The sequence below is a fragment of the Culicoides brevitarsis genome, chromosome 2 (genome assembly GCF_036172545.1).
Source record: "Culicoides brevitarsis isolate CSIRO-B50_1 chromosome 2, AGI_CSIRO_Cbre_v1, whole genome shotgun sequence".
Classification (NCBI taxonomy): Eukaryota; Metazoa; Arthropoda; class Insecta; order Diptera; family Ceratopogonidae; genus Culicoides; species Culicoides brevitarsis.
The window spans coordinates 385,591-398,677 of record NC_087086.1 but is presented as its reverse complement, the minus strand read 5'-3'; positions in this window follow the sequence as shown (position 1 = coordinate 398,677).

The window sequence follows — 13,087 nt, the reverse complement described above, 5'->3', positions numbered from 1 at the left end:
GACCTATTGTAATTTGTAGCTCTGAATCATATCTTTCAAACGAATGTAAATTTGACTGTCTACGTTAGGTACAAAGCTAAAATTATCAAATTTTATGATATTGCAATTTTTACATGCAACAATGTCGCATATAGAATATGTCAAAATACGTAATTTTGTTTTTGGGCTCCCATAAATTTATTTTTGCGTAAAAGGCATTGAGACCTATTGTAATTTGTAGCTCTGAATCATATCTTTCAAACGAATGTAAATTTGACTGTCTACGTTAGGTACAAAGCTAAAATTATCAAATTTTATGATATTGCAATTTTTACATGCAACAATGTCGCATATAGAATATGTCAAAATACGTAATTTTGTTTTTGGGCTCCCATAAATTTATTTTTGCGTAAAAGGTATTAAGACCTTGTAATTTGTAGCTCTGAACCATATCTTTCAAACGAATGTAAATTTGACTGTCTACGTTAAGTACAAAGCTAATATTATCAAATTTTATGATATTGCAATTTTTACATGCAACAATGTCGCATATAGAATATGTCAAAATACGTAATTTTGTTTTTGGGCTCCCATAAATTTATTTTTGCGTAAAAGGTATTAAGACCTATTGTAATTTGTAGCTCTGAATCATATCTTTCAAACGAATGTAAATTTGACTGTCTACGTTAAGTACAAAGCTAAAATTATCAAATTTTATGATATTGCAATTTTTACATGCAACAATGTCGCATATAGAATATGTCAAAATACGTAATTTTGTTTTTGGGCTCCCATAAATTTATTTTTGCGTAAAAGGCATTGAGACCTATTGTAATTTGTAGCTCTGAATCATATCTTTCAAACGAATGTAAATTTGACTGTCTACGTTAAGTACAAAGCTAAAATTATCAAATTTTATTATATTTCAATTTTTACATGCATGTATGTCTCATATATATTATGTAAAATTTCGTAATTTTGTTTTTGGGCTCCCATAAATTTATTTTTGCGTTTTTACATGCAACAAAATTATCAAATTTTATGTCGCATATAGAATATGTCAAAATACGTAAATTTGTTTTTGGGCTCCTATAAATTTATTTTTGCGCAAAAGGCATTAAGACCTATTGTAATTTGTAGCTCTGAATCATATCTTTCAAACGAATGTAAATTTGACTGTCTACGTTAAGTACAAAGCTAAAATTATCAAATTTTATGATATTGCAATTTTTACATGCAACAATGTCGCATATAAAATATGTCAAAATACGTAATTTTGTTTTTGGGCTCCCGTAAATTTATTTGCGTAAAAGGTGATATTGCAATTTTTAAACATGTAAATTTGACAATGCTAAAATTATCGCAATTTTTACATAACAGTCGCAATATGTCAAAATACGTAATTTTGTTTTTGGGCTCCCTTAAATTTATTTTTGCGTAAAAGGTATTAAGACCTATTGTAATTTGTAGCTCTGAATCATATCTTTCAAACGAATGTAAATTTGACTGTCTACGTTAAGTACAAAGCTAAAATTATCAAATTTTATGATATTGCAATTTTTACATGCAACAATGTCGCATATAGAATATGTCAAAATACGTAATTTTGTTTTTGGGCTCCCATAAATTTATTTTTGCGTAAAAGGTATAAAGGTAGTACCTATTGTAATTTGTAGCTCTGAATCATATCTTTCAAACGAATGTAAATTTGACTGTCTACGTTAAGTACAAAGCTAAAATTATCAAATTTTATGATATTGCAATTTTTACATGCAACAATGTCGCATATAGAATATGTCAAAATACGTAATTTTGTTTTTGGGCTCCCATAAATTTATTTTTGCGTAAAAGGTATTAAGACCTATTGTAATTTGTAGCTCTGAATCATATCTTTCAAACGAATGTAAATTTGACTGTCTACGTTAAGTACAAAGCTAAAATTATCAAATTTTATGATATTGCAATTTTTACATGCAACAATGTCGCATATAGAATATGTCAAAATACGTAATTTTGTTTTTGGGCTCCCGTAAATTTATTTTTGCGTAAAAGGTATTAAGACTCTGAACAATGTCATATCTTTCAAACGAATGTAAATTTGACTGTCTACGTTAAACGTACAAAGCTAAAATTATCAAATTTTATGATATTGCAATTTTTACATGCAACAATGTCGCATATAGAATATGTCAAAATACGTAATTTTGTTTTTGGGCTCCCATAAATTTATTTTTGCGTAAAAGGTATTAAGACCTATTGTAATTTGTAGCTCTGAATCATATCTTTCAAACGAATGTAAATTTGACTGTCTACGTTAAGTACAAAGCTAAAATTATCAAATTTTATGATATTGCAATTTTTACATGCAACAATGTCGCATATAGAATATGTCAAAATACGTAATTTTGTTTTTGGGCTCCCGTAAATTAATTTTTGCGTAAAAGGTATTAAGACCTATTGTAATTTGTAGCTCTGAACCATATCTTTCAAACGAATGTAAATTTGACTGTCTACGTTAAGTACAAAGCTAAAATTATCAAATTTTATGATATTGCAATTTTTACATGCAACAATGTCGCATATAGAATATGTCAAAATACGTAATTTTGTTTTTGGGCTCCCGTAAATTAATTTTTGCGTAAAAGGTATTAAGACCTATTGTAATTTGTAGCTCTGAATCATATCTTTCAAACGAATGTAAATTTGACTGTCTACGTTAAGTACAAAGCTAAAATTATCAAATTTTATGATATTGCAATTTTTACATGCAACAATGTAATTTTTAGCGCATATAAATTTGAACCATCAAAATACGTAAATGAATCATATCTTTCAAACGAATGTAAATTTGACTGTCTACATTAAGTACAAAGCTAAAATTATCAAATTTTATGATATTGCAATTTTTACATGCAACAATGTCGCATATAGAATATGTCAAAATACGTAATTTTGTTTTTGGGCTCCCATAAATTAATTTTTGCGTAAAAGATATTAAGACCTATTGTAATTTGTAGCTCTGAATCATATCTTTCAAACGAATGTAAATTTGACTGTCTACGTTAAGTACAAAGCTAAAATTATCAAATTTTATGATATTGCAATTTTTACATGCAACAATGTCGCATATAGAATATGTCAAAATACGTAATTTTGTTTTTGGGCTCCCGTAAATTAATTTTTGCGTAAAAGGTATTAAGACCTATTGTAATTTGTAGCTCTGAATCATATCTTTCAAACGAATGTAAATTTGACTGTCTACGTTAAGTACAAAGCTAAAATTATCAAATTTTATGATATTGCAATTTTTACATGCAACAATGTCGCATATAGAATATGTCAAAATACGTAATTTTGTTTTTGGGCTCCCGTAAATTAATTTTTGCGTAAAAGGTATTAAGACCTATTGTAATTTGTAGCTCTGAATCATATCTTTCAAACGAATGTAAATTTGACTGTCTACGTTAAGTACAAAGCTAAAATTATCAAATTTTATGATATTGCAATTTTTACATGCAACAATGTCGCATATAGAATATGTCAAAATACGTAATTTTGTTTTTGGGCTCCCGTAAATTAATTTTTGCGTAAAAGGTATTAAGACCTATTGTAATTTGTAGCTCTGAATCATATCTTTCAAACGAATGTAAATTTGACTGTCTACGTTAAGTACAAAGCTAAAATTATCAAATTTTATGATATTGCAATTTTTACATGCAACAATGTCGCATATAGAATATGTCAAAATACGTAATTTTGTTTTTGGGCTCCCGTAAATTAATTTTTGTGTAAAAGGTATTGTAACCTATTGTAATTTGTAGCTCTGAATCATATCTTTCAAACGAATGTAAATTTGACTGTCTACGTTAAGTACAAAGCTAAAATTATCAAATTTTATGATATTGCAATTTTTACATGCAACAATGTCGCATATAGAATATGTCAAAATACGTAATTTTGTTTTTGGGCTCCCATAAATTTATTTTTGCGTAAAAGGCATTGAGACCTATTGTAATTTGTAGCTCTGAATCATATCTTTCAAACGAATGTAAATTTGACTGTCTACGTTAAGTAAAATTATCAAAGCTAAAATTATCAAATTTTATGATATTGCAATTTTTACATGCAACAATGTCGCATATAGAATATGTCAAAATACGTAATTTTGTTTTTGGGCTCCCGTAAATTAATTTTTGCGTAAAAGGTATTAAGACCTATTGTAATTTGTAGCTCTGAATCATATCTTTCAAACGAATGTAAATTTGACTGTCTACGTTAAGTACAAAGCTAAAATTATCAAATTTTATGATATTGCAATTTTTACATGCAACAATGTCGCATATAGAATATGTCAAAATACGTAATTTTGTTTTTGGGCTCCCGTAAATTAATTTTTGCGTAAAAGGTATTAAGACCTATTGTAATTTGTAGCTCTGAATCATATCTTTCAAACGAATGTAAATTTGACTGTCTACGTTAAGTACAAAGCTAAAATTATCAAATTTTATGATATTGCAATTTTTACATGCAACAATGTCGCATATAGAATATGTCAAAATACGTAATTTTGTTTTTGGGCTCCCGTAAATTAATTTTTGCGTAAAAGGTATTAAGACCTATTGTAATTTGTAGCTCTGAATCATATCTTTCAAACGAATGTAAATTTGACTGTCTACGTTAAGTACAAAGCTAAAATTATCAAATTTTATGATATTGCAATTTTTACATGCAACAATGTCGCATATAGAATATGTCAAAATACGTAATTTTGTTTTTGGGCTCCCATAAATTTATTTTTGCGTAAAAGGCATTGAGACCTATTGTAATTTGTAGCTTTGAATCATATCTTTCAAACGAATGTAAATTTGACTGTCTACGATAAGTACAAAGCTAAAATTATCAAATTTTATGATATTGCAATTTTTACATGCAACAATGTCGCATATAGAATATGTCAAAATACGTAATTTTGTTTTTGGGCTCCCATAAATTAATTTTTGCGTAAAAGACCTAATGTAATTTGTAGCTCTGAATCATATCTTTCAAACGAATGTAAATTTGACTGTCTACGTTAAGTACAAAGCTAAAATTATCAAATTTTATGATATTGCAATTTTTACATGCAACAATGTCGCATATAGAATATGTCAAAATACGTAATTTTGTTTTTGGGCTCCCGTAAATTAATTTTTGCGTAAAAGGTATTAAGACCTATTGTAATTTGTAGCTCTGAATCATATCTTTCAAACGAATGTAAATTTGACTGTCTACGTTAAGTACAAAGCTAAAATTATCAAATTTTATGATATTGCAATTTTTACATGCAACAATGTCGCATATAGAATATGTCAAAATACGTAATTTTGTTTTTGGGCTCCCGTAAATTAATTTTTGCGTAAAAGGTATTGAGACCTATTGTAATTTGTAGCTCTGAATCATATCTTTCAAACGAATGTAAATTTGACTGTCTACGTTAAGTACAAAGCTAAAATTATCAAATTTTATGATATTGCAATTTTTACATGCAACAATGTCGCATATAGAATATGTCAAAATACGTAATTTTGTTTTTGGGCTCCCATAAATTTATTTTTGCGTAAAAGGTATTAAGACCTATTGTAATTTGTAGCTCTGAATCATATCTTTCAAACGAATGTAAATTTGACTGTCTACGTTAAGTACAAAGCTAAAATTATCAAATTTTATGATATTGCAATTTTTACATGCAACAATGTCGCATATAGAATATGTCAAAATACGTAATTTTGTTTTTGGGCTCCCGTAAATTAATTTTTGCGTAAAAGGTATTAAGACCTATTGTAATTTGTAGCTCTGAATCATATCTTTCAAACGAATGTAAATTTGACTGTCTACGTTAAGTACAAAGCTAAAATTATCAAATTTTATGATATTGCAATTTTTACATGCAACAATGTCGCATATAGAATATGTCAAAATACGTAATTTTGTTTTTGGGCTCCCATAAATTTATTTTTGCGTAAAAGGCATTGAGACCTATTGTAATTTGTAGCTCTGAATCATATCTTTCAAACGAATGTAAATTTGACTGTCTACGTTAAGTACAAAGCTAAAATTATCAAATTTTATGATATTGCAATTTTTACATGCAACAATGTCGCATATAGAATATGTCAAAATACGTAATTTTGTTTTTGGGCTCCCATAAATTTATTTTTGCGTAAAAGGCATTGAGACCTATTGTAATTTGTAGCTCTGAATCATATCTTTCAAACGAATGTAAATTTGACTGTCTACGTTAAGTACAAAGCTAAAATTATCAAATTTTATGATATTGCAATTTTTACATGCAACAATGTCGCATATAGAATATGTCAAAATACGTAATTTTGTTTTTGGGCTCCCATAAATTTATTTTTGCGTAAAAGGCATTGAGACCTATTGTAATTTGTAGCTCTGAATCATATCTTTCAAACGAATGTAAATTTGACTGTCTACGTTAAGTACAAAGCTAAAATTATCAAATTTTATGATATTGCAATTTTTACATGCAACAATGTCGCATATAGAATATGTCAAAATACGTAATTTTGTTTTTGGGCTCCCATAAATTTATTTTTGCGTAAAAGGCATTCAGACCTATTGTAATTTGTAGCTATGAATCATATCTTTCAAACGAATGTAAATTTGACTGTCTACGTTAAGTACAAAGCTAAAATTATCAAATTTTATGATATTGCAATTTTTACATGCAACAATGTCGCATATAGAATATGTCAAAATACGTAATTTTGTTTTTGGGCTCCCATAAATTTATTTTTGCGTAAAAGGTATTCAGACCTATTGTAATTTGTAGCTCTGAATCATATCTTTCAAACGAATGTAAATTTGACTGTCTACGTTAAGTACAAAGCTAAAATTATCAAATTTTATGATATTGCAATTTTTAAATGCAACAATGTCGCATATAGAATATGTCAAAATACGTAATTTTGTTTTTGGGCTCCCATAAATTAATTTTTGCGTAAAAGGTATTAAGACCTATTGTAATTTGTAGCTCTGAATCATATCTTTCAAACGAATGTAAATTTGACTGTCTACGTTAAGTACAAAGCTAAAATTATCAAATTTTATGATATTGCAATTTTTACATGCAACAATGTCGCATATAGAATATGTCAAAATACGTAATTTTGTTTTTGGGCTCCCATAAATTTATTTTTGCGTAAAAGGTATTAAGACCTATTGTAATTTGTAGCTCTGAATCATATCTTTCAAACGAATGTAAATTTGACTGTCTACGTTAAGTACAAAGCTAAAATTATCAAATTTTATGATATTGCAATTTTTACATGCAACAATGTCGCATATAGAATATGTCAAAATACGTAATTTTGTTTTTGGGCTCCCATAAATTTATTTTTGCGTAAAAGGCATTGAGACCTATTGTAATTTGTAGCTCTGAATCATATCTTTCAAACGAATGTAAATTTGACTGTCTACGTTAAGTACAAAGCTAAAATTATCAAATTTTATGATATTGCAATTTTTACATGCAACAATGTCGCATATAGAATATGTCAAAATACGTAATTTTGTTTTTGGGCTCCCATAAATTTATTTTTGCGTAAAAGGCATTGAGACCTATTGTAATTTGTAGCTCTGAATCATATCTTTCAAACGAATGTAAATTTGACTGTCTACGTTAAGTACAAAGCTAAAATTATCAAATTTTATGATATTGCAATTTTTACATGCAACAATGTCGCATATAGAATATGTCAAAATACGTAATTTTGTTTTTGGGCTCCCATAAATTTATTTTTGCGTAAAAGGTATTAAGACCTATTGTAATTTGTAGCTCTGAATCATATCTTTCAAACGAATGTAAATTTGACTGTCTACGTTAAGTACAAAGCTAAAATTATCAAATTTTATGATATTGCAATTTTTACATGCAACAATGTCGCATATAGAATATGTCAAAATACGTAATTTTGTTTTTGGGCTCCCGTAAATTAATTTTTGCGTAAAAGGTATTAAGACCTATTGTAATTTGTAGCTCTGAATCATATCTTTCAAACGAATGTAAATTTGACTGTCTACGTTAAGTACAAAGCTAAAATTATCAAATTTTATGATATTGCAATTTTTACATGCAACAATGTCGCATATAGAATATGTCAAAATACGTAATTTTGTTTTTGGGCTCCCGTAAATTAATTTTTGCGTAAAAGGTATTGAGACCTATTGTAATTTGTAGCTCTGAATCATATCTTTCAAACGAATGTAAATTTGACTGTCTACGTTAAGTACAAAGCTAAAATTATCAAATTTTATGATATTGCAATTTTTACATGCAACAATGTCGCATATAGAATATGTCAAAATACGTAATTTTGTTTTTGGGCTCCCATAAATTTATTTTTGCGTAAAAGGTATTAAGACCTATTGTAATTTGTAGCTCTGAATCATATCTTTCAAACGAATGTAAATTTGACTGTCTACGTTAAGTACAAAGCTAAAATTATCAAATTTTATGATATTGCAATTTTTACATGCAACAATGTCGCATATAGAATATGTCAAAATACGTAATTTTGTTTTTGGGCTCCCGTAAATTAATTTTTGCGTAAAAGGTATTAAGACCTATTGTAATTTGTAGCTCTGAATCATATCTTTCAAACGAATGTAAATTTGACTGTCTACGTTAAGTACAAAGCTAAAATTATCAAATTTTATGATATTGCAATTTTTACATGCAACAATGTCGCATATATGTAGAATATGTCAAAATACGTAATTTTGTTTTTGGGCTCCCGTAAATTAATTTTTGCGTAAAAAGTATTAAGACCTATTGTAATTTGTAGCTTTGAATCATATCTTTCAAACGAATGTAAATTTGACTGTCTACGTTAAGTACAAAGCTAAAATTATCAAATTTTATGATATTGCAATTTTTACATGCAACAATGTCGCATATAGAATATGTCAAAATACGTAATTTTGTTTTTGGGCTCCCGTAAATTAATTTTTGCGTAAAAGGTATTAAGACCTATTGTAATTTGTAGCTCTGAATCATATCTTTCAAACGAATGTAAATTTGACTGTCTACGTTAAGTACAAAGCTAAAATTATCAAATTTTATGATATTGCAATTTTTACATGCAACAATGTCGCATATAGAATATGTCAAAATACGTAATTTTGTTTTTGGGCTCCCGTAAATTAATTTTTGCGTAAAAGGTATTAAGACCTATTGTAATTTGTAGCTCTGAATCATATCTTTCAAACGAATGTAAATTTGACTGTCTACGTTAAGTACAAAGCTAAAATTATCAAATTTTATGATATTGCAATTTTTACATGCAACAATGTCGCATATAGAATATGTCAAAATACGTAATTTTGTTTTTGGGCTCCCATAAATTTATTTTTGCGTAAAAGGCATTGAGACCTATTGTAATTTGTAGCTCTGAATCATATCTTTCAAACGAATGTAAATTTGACTGTCTACGTTAAGTACAAAGCTAAAATTATCAAATTTTATGATATTGCAATTTTTACATGCAACAATGTCGCATATAGAATATGTCAAAATACGTAATTTTGTTTTTGGGCTCCCATAAATTAATTTTTGCGTAAAAGGTATTAAGACCTATTGTAATTTGTAGCTCTGAATCATATCTTTCAAACGAATGTAAATTTGACTGTCTACGTTAAGTACAAAGCTAAAATTATCAAATTTTATGATATTGCAATTTTTACATGCAACAATGTCGCATATAGAATATGTCAAAATACGTAATTTTGTTTTTGGGCTCCCGTAAATTAATTTTTGCGTAAAAGGTATTAAGACCTATTGTAATTTGTAGCTCTGAATCATATCTTTCAAACGAATGTAAATTTGACTGTCTACGTTAAGTACAAAGCTAAAATTATCAAATTTTATGATATTGCAATTTTTACATGCAACAATGTCGCATATAGAATATGTCAAAATACGTAATTTTGTTTTTGGGCTCCCGTAAATTAATTTTTGTGTAAAAGGTATTGTAACCTATTGTAATTTGTAGCTCTGAATCATATCTTTCAAACGAATGTAAATTTGACTGTCTACGTTAAGTACAAAGCTAAAATTATCAAATTTTATGATATTGCAATTTTTACATGCAACAATGTCGCATATAGAATATGTCAAAATACGTAATTTTGTTTTTGGGCTCCCATAAATTTATTTTTGCGTAAAAGGCATTGAGACCTATTGTAATTTGTAGCTTTGAATCATATCTTTCAAACGAATGTAAATTTGACCCTGTACGATAAGTGCAAAGCTAAAATTATAAAATTTTATGATATTGCAATTTTTACATGCAACAATGTCGCATATAGAATATGTCAAAATACGTAATTTTGTTTTTGGACTCCCATAAATTAATTTTTGCGTAAAAGACCTAATGTAATTTGTAGCTCTGAATCATATCTTTCAAACGAATGTAAATTTGACTGTCTACGTTAAGTACAAAGCTAAAATTATCAAATTTTATGATATTGCAATTTTTACATGCAACAATGTCGCATATAGAATATGTCAAAATACGTAATTTTGTTTTTGGGCTCCCGTAAATTAATTTTTGCGTAAAAGGTATTGAGACCTATTGTAATTTGTAGCTCTGAATCATATCTTTCAAACGAATGTAAATTTGACTGTCTACGTTAAGTACAAAGCTAAAATTATCAAATTTTATGATATTGCAATTTTTACATGCAACAATGTCGCATATAGAATATGTCAAAATACGTAATTTTGTTTTTGGGCTCCCGTAAATTAATTTTTGGGTAAAAGGTATTGTAACCTATTGTAATTTGTAGCTCTGAATCATATCTTTCAAACAAATGTAAATTTGACTGTCTACGTTAAGTACAAAGCTAAAATTATCAAATTTTATGATATTGCAATTTTTACATGCAACAATGTCGCATATAGAATATGTCAAAATACGTAATTTTGTTTTTGGGCTCCCATAAATTTATTTTTGCGTAAAAGGCATTGAGACCTATTGTAATTTGTAGCTTTGAATCATATCTTTCAAACGAATGTAAATTTGACCCTGTACGATAAGTGCAAAGCTAAAATTATCAAATTTTTGGATAGGTATAAATTACGTAAAAAAATACGTAAAAAATACGTAATTTTGTTTTTGGGCTCCCGTAAATTAATTTTTGTGTAAAAGGTATTAAGACCTATTGTAATTTGTAGCTCTGAATCATATCTTTCAAACGAATGTAAATTTGACTGTCTACGTTAAGTACAAAGCTAAAATTATCAAATTTTATGATATTGCAATTTTTACATGCAACAATGTCGCATATAGAATTTGTCAAAATACGTTATTTTGTTGTTGGGCTCCTGTAAATTTATTTTTGCGCAAAAGGCATTCAGACCTATTGTAATTTGTAGCTCTGAATCATATCTTTCAAACGAATGTAAATTTGACTGTCTACGATAAGTTTAAAGCTAAAATTATCAAATTTTATGATATTTCAATTTTTTCATGCTACAGTGTTGCATATATAGAATTTGTCAAAATACGTTATTTTGTTGTTGGGCTCCTGTAAATTTATTTTTGCCCAAAAGGCATTCAGACCTATTGTAATTTGTAGCTCTGAATCATATCTTTCAAACGAATTTAAATTTGACTGTCTACGATAAGTTTAAAGCTAAAATTATAAAATTTCAAAAATACGTAAAAAATACGTAATTTTCATTTTGAAAGCATATTTGATGATTCTTCAGCTTGAAATTGATCAAAAGTTATGAAAAATTTATTTTTCAAAAGTTATGGTTTCTATGTTATGTTATTTTTTTGTAATTGATGGGTTTGTTGTTTCGCTATAGTTTCATGAGATTTTTCGAATATTTAAAAGTGCCAGTCGCTCGCCAAAATGTGAATTCATTATCTATCATAATTATCAAGAAATAAAAAAAAAATCATAAACAATATCAATATCCAAAATCTATCAAAAAATGAGCAAATGTACATCGCAGGAGCCTGAAATAGCTTCCAAAAGCCTTTTATTAGCAATTTTGGGAAATCTAGCAAGAAAATAATAATAATCAATGAAATTTAGATGAAATTCACGTGACCAAAATTATTATTTTTTCTTAAACTTGTATTTTTTATTTCAATTTTGACTTAAAAATTATTTAAATGTGAATATACAATGTTTAACGTTGAAAAATGTAAAAAAAAAGGTAAAAAAATAATTTTAATAATTAAATTAACGGTCTAAATTTAAAAAAAAATCCCGCCATTACGAGCTTTCGACCTCCAGCTTTTGAGCTTTTGATTGCGATGATCAGCGCCATCTGTGCTTCAGCGTTTCACTTCGTTATCACTTTCATTCGTCTCAGAGATGTTGACTACTGTATTACGGCGAGCAACAAACTCTGATCGCGCGTTTAAATTCGGACGAAAACATTACTCTGCAGATTTGAGACGAATGAAAATGATAAATTGATTCGCCTTCACGCTAATTCAAATTTAATTGAGTAGCTGTTATCCGTTACGCCATCTATTAGTGAACGGCGAAATGTTTAATTATCAATTTCATTCGGCTCATTTTTTTTGGAGTAGCGTCATCTATCGGATTTGAATGCAATCGGTAAATCAGTTATAACCGGTTAGCAGTTATAAATCGGTATTTTCGGAGGTTTTTCACGAAAAATTTACAAAATAGGATTCGTAGAACACGCAATAGATACAAGAATTTCACAAGAAGGATCAAGAAAATTAAACGATATTTGACATGCACTTTATAGCCAAGCATATGTCGAAACTCAAGAATTTGTGAGCTCCTCGGAGATCAACTTACTGCTCATCTTCAGTTAGTTGAGATCGTCATCGCATAACGCGTAACACGTTGTATCACATAAGTACAGTAGGCAGTTGTTAAGTAACATGCGGTGTATCTTTCTCCTCAACATTCACTACCATGAAATGCAAATTTTTTTTTGAATGAGCAAACAAAAATAAAGTTCACTATCAACTGCTACGATGTCAATATATAACCGAGTTGTTTCTTGTTTCGTGTCATGTAACATGATGGTGTGATATACTGAATAATG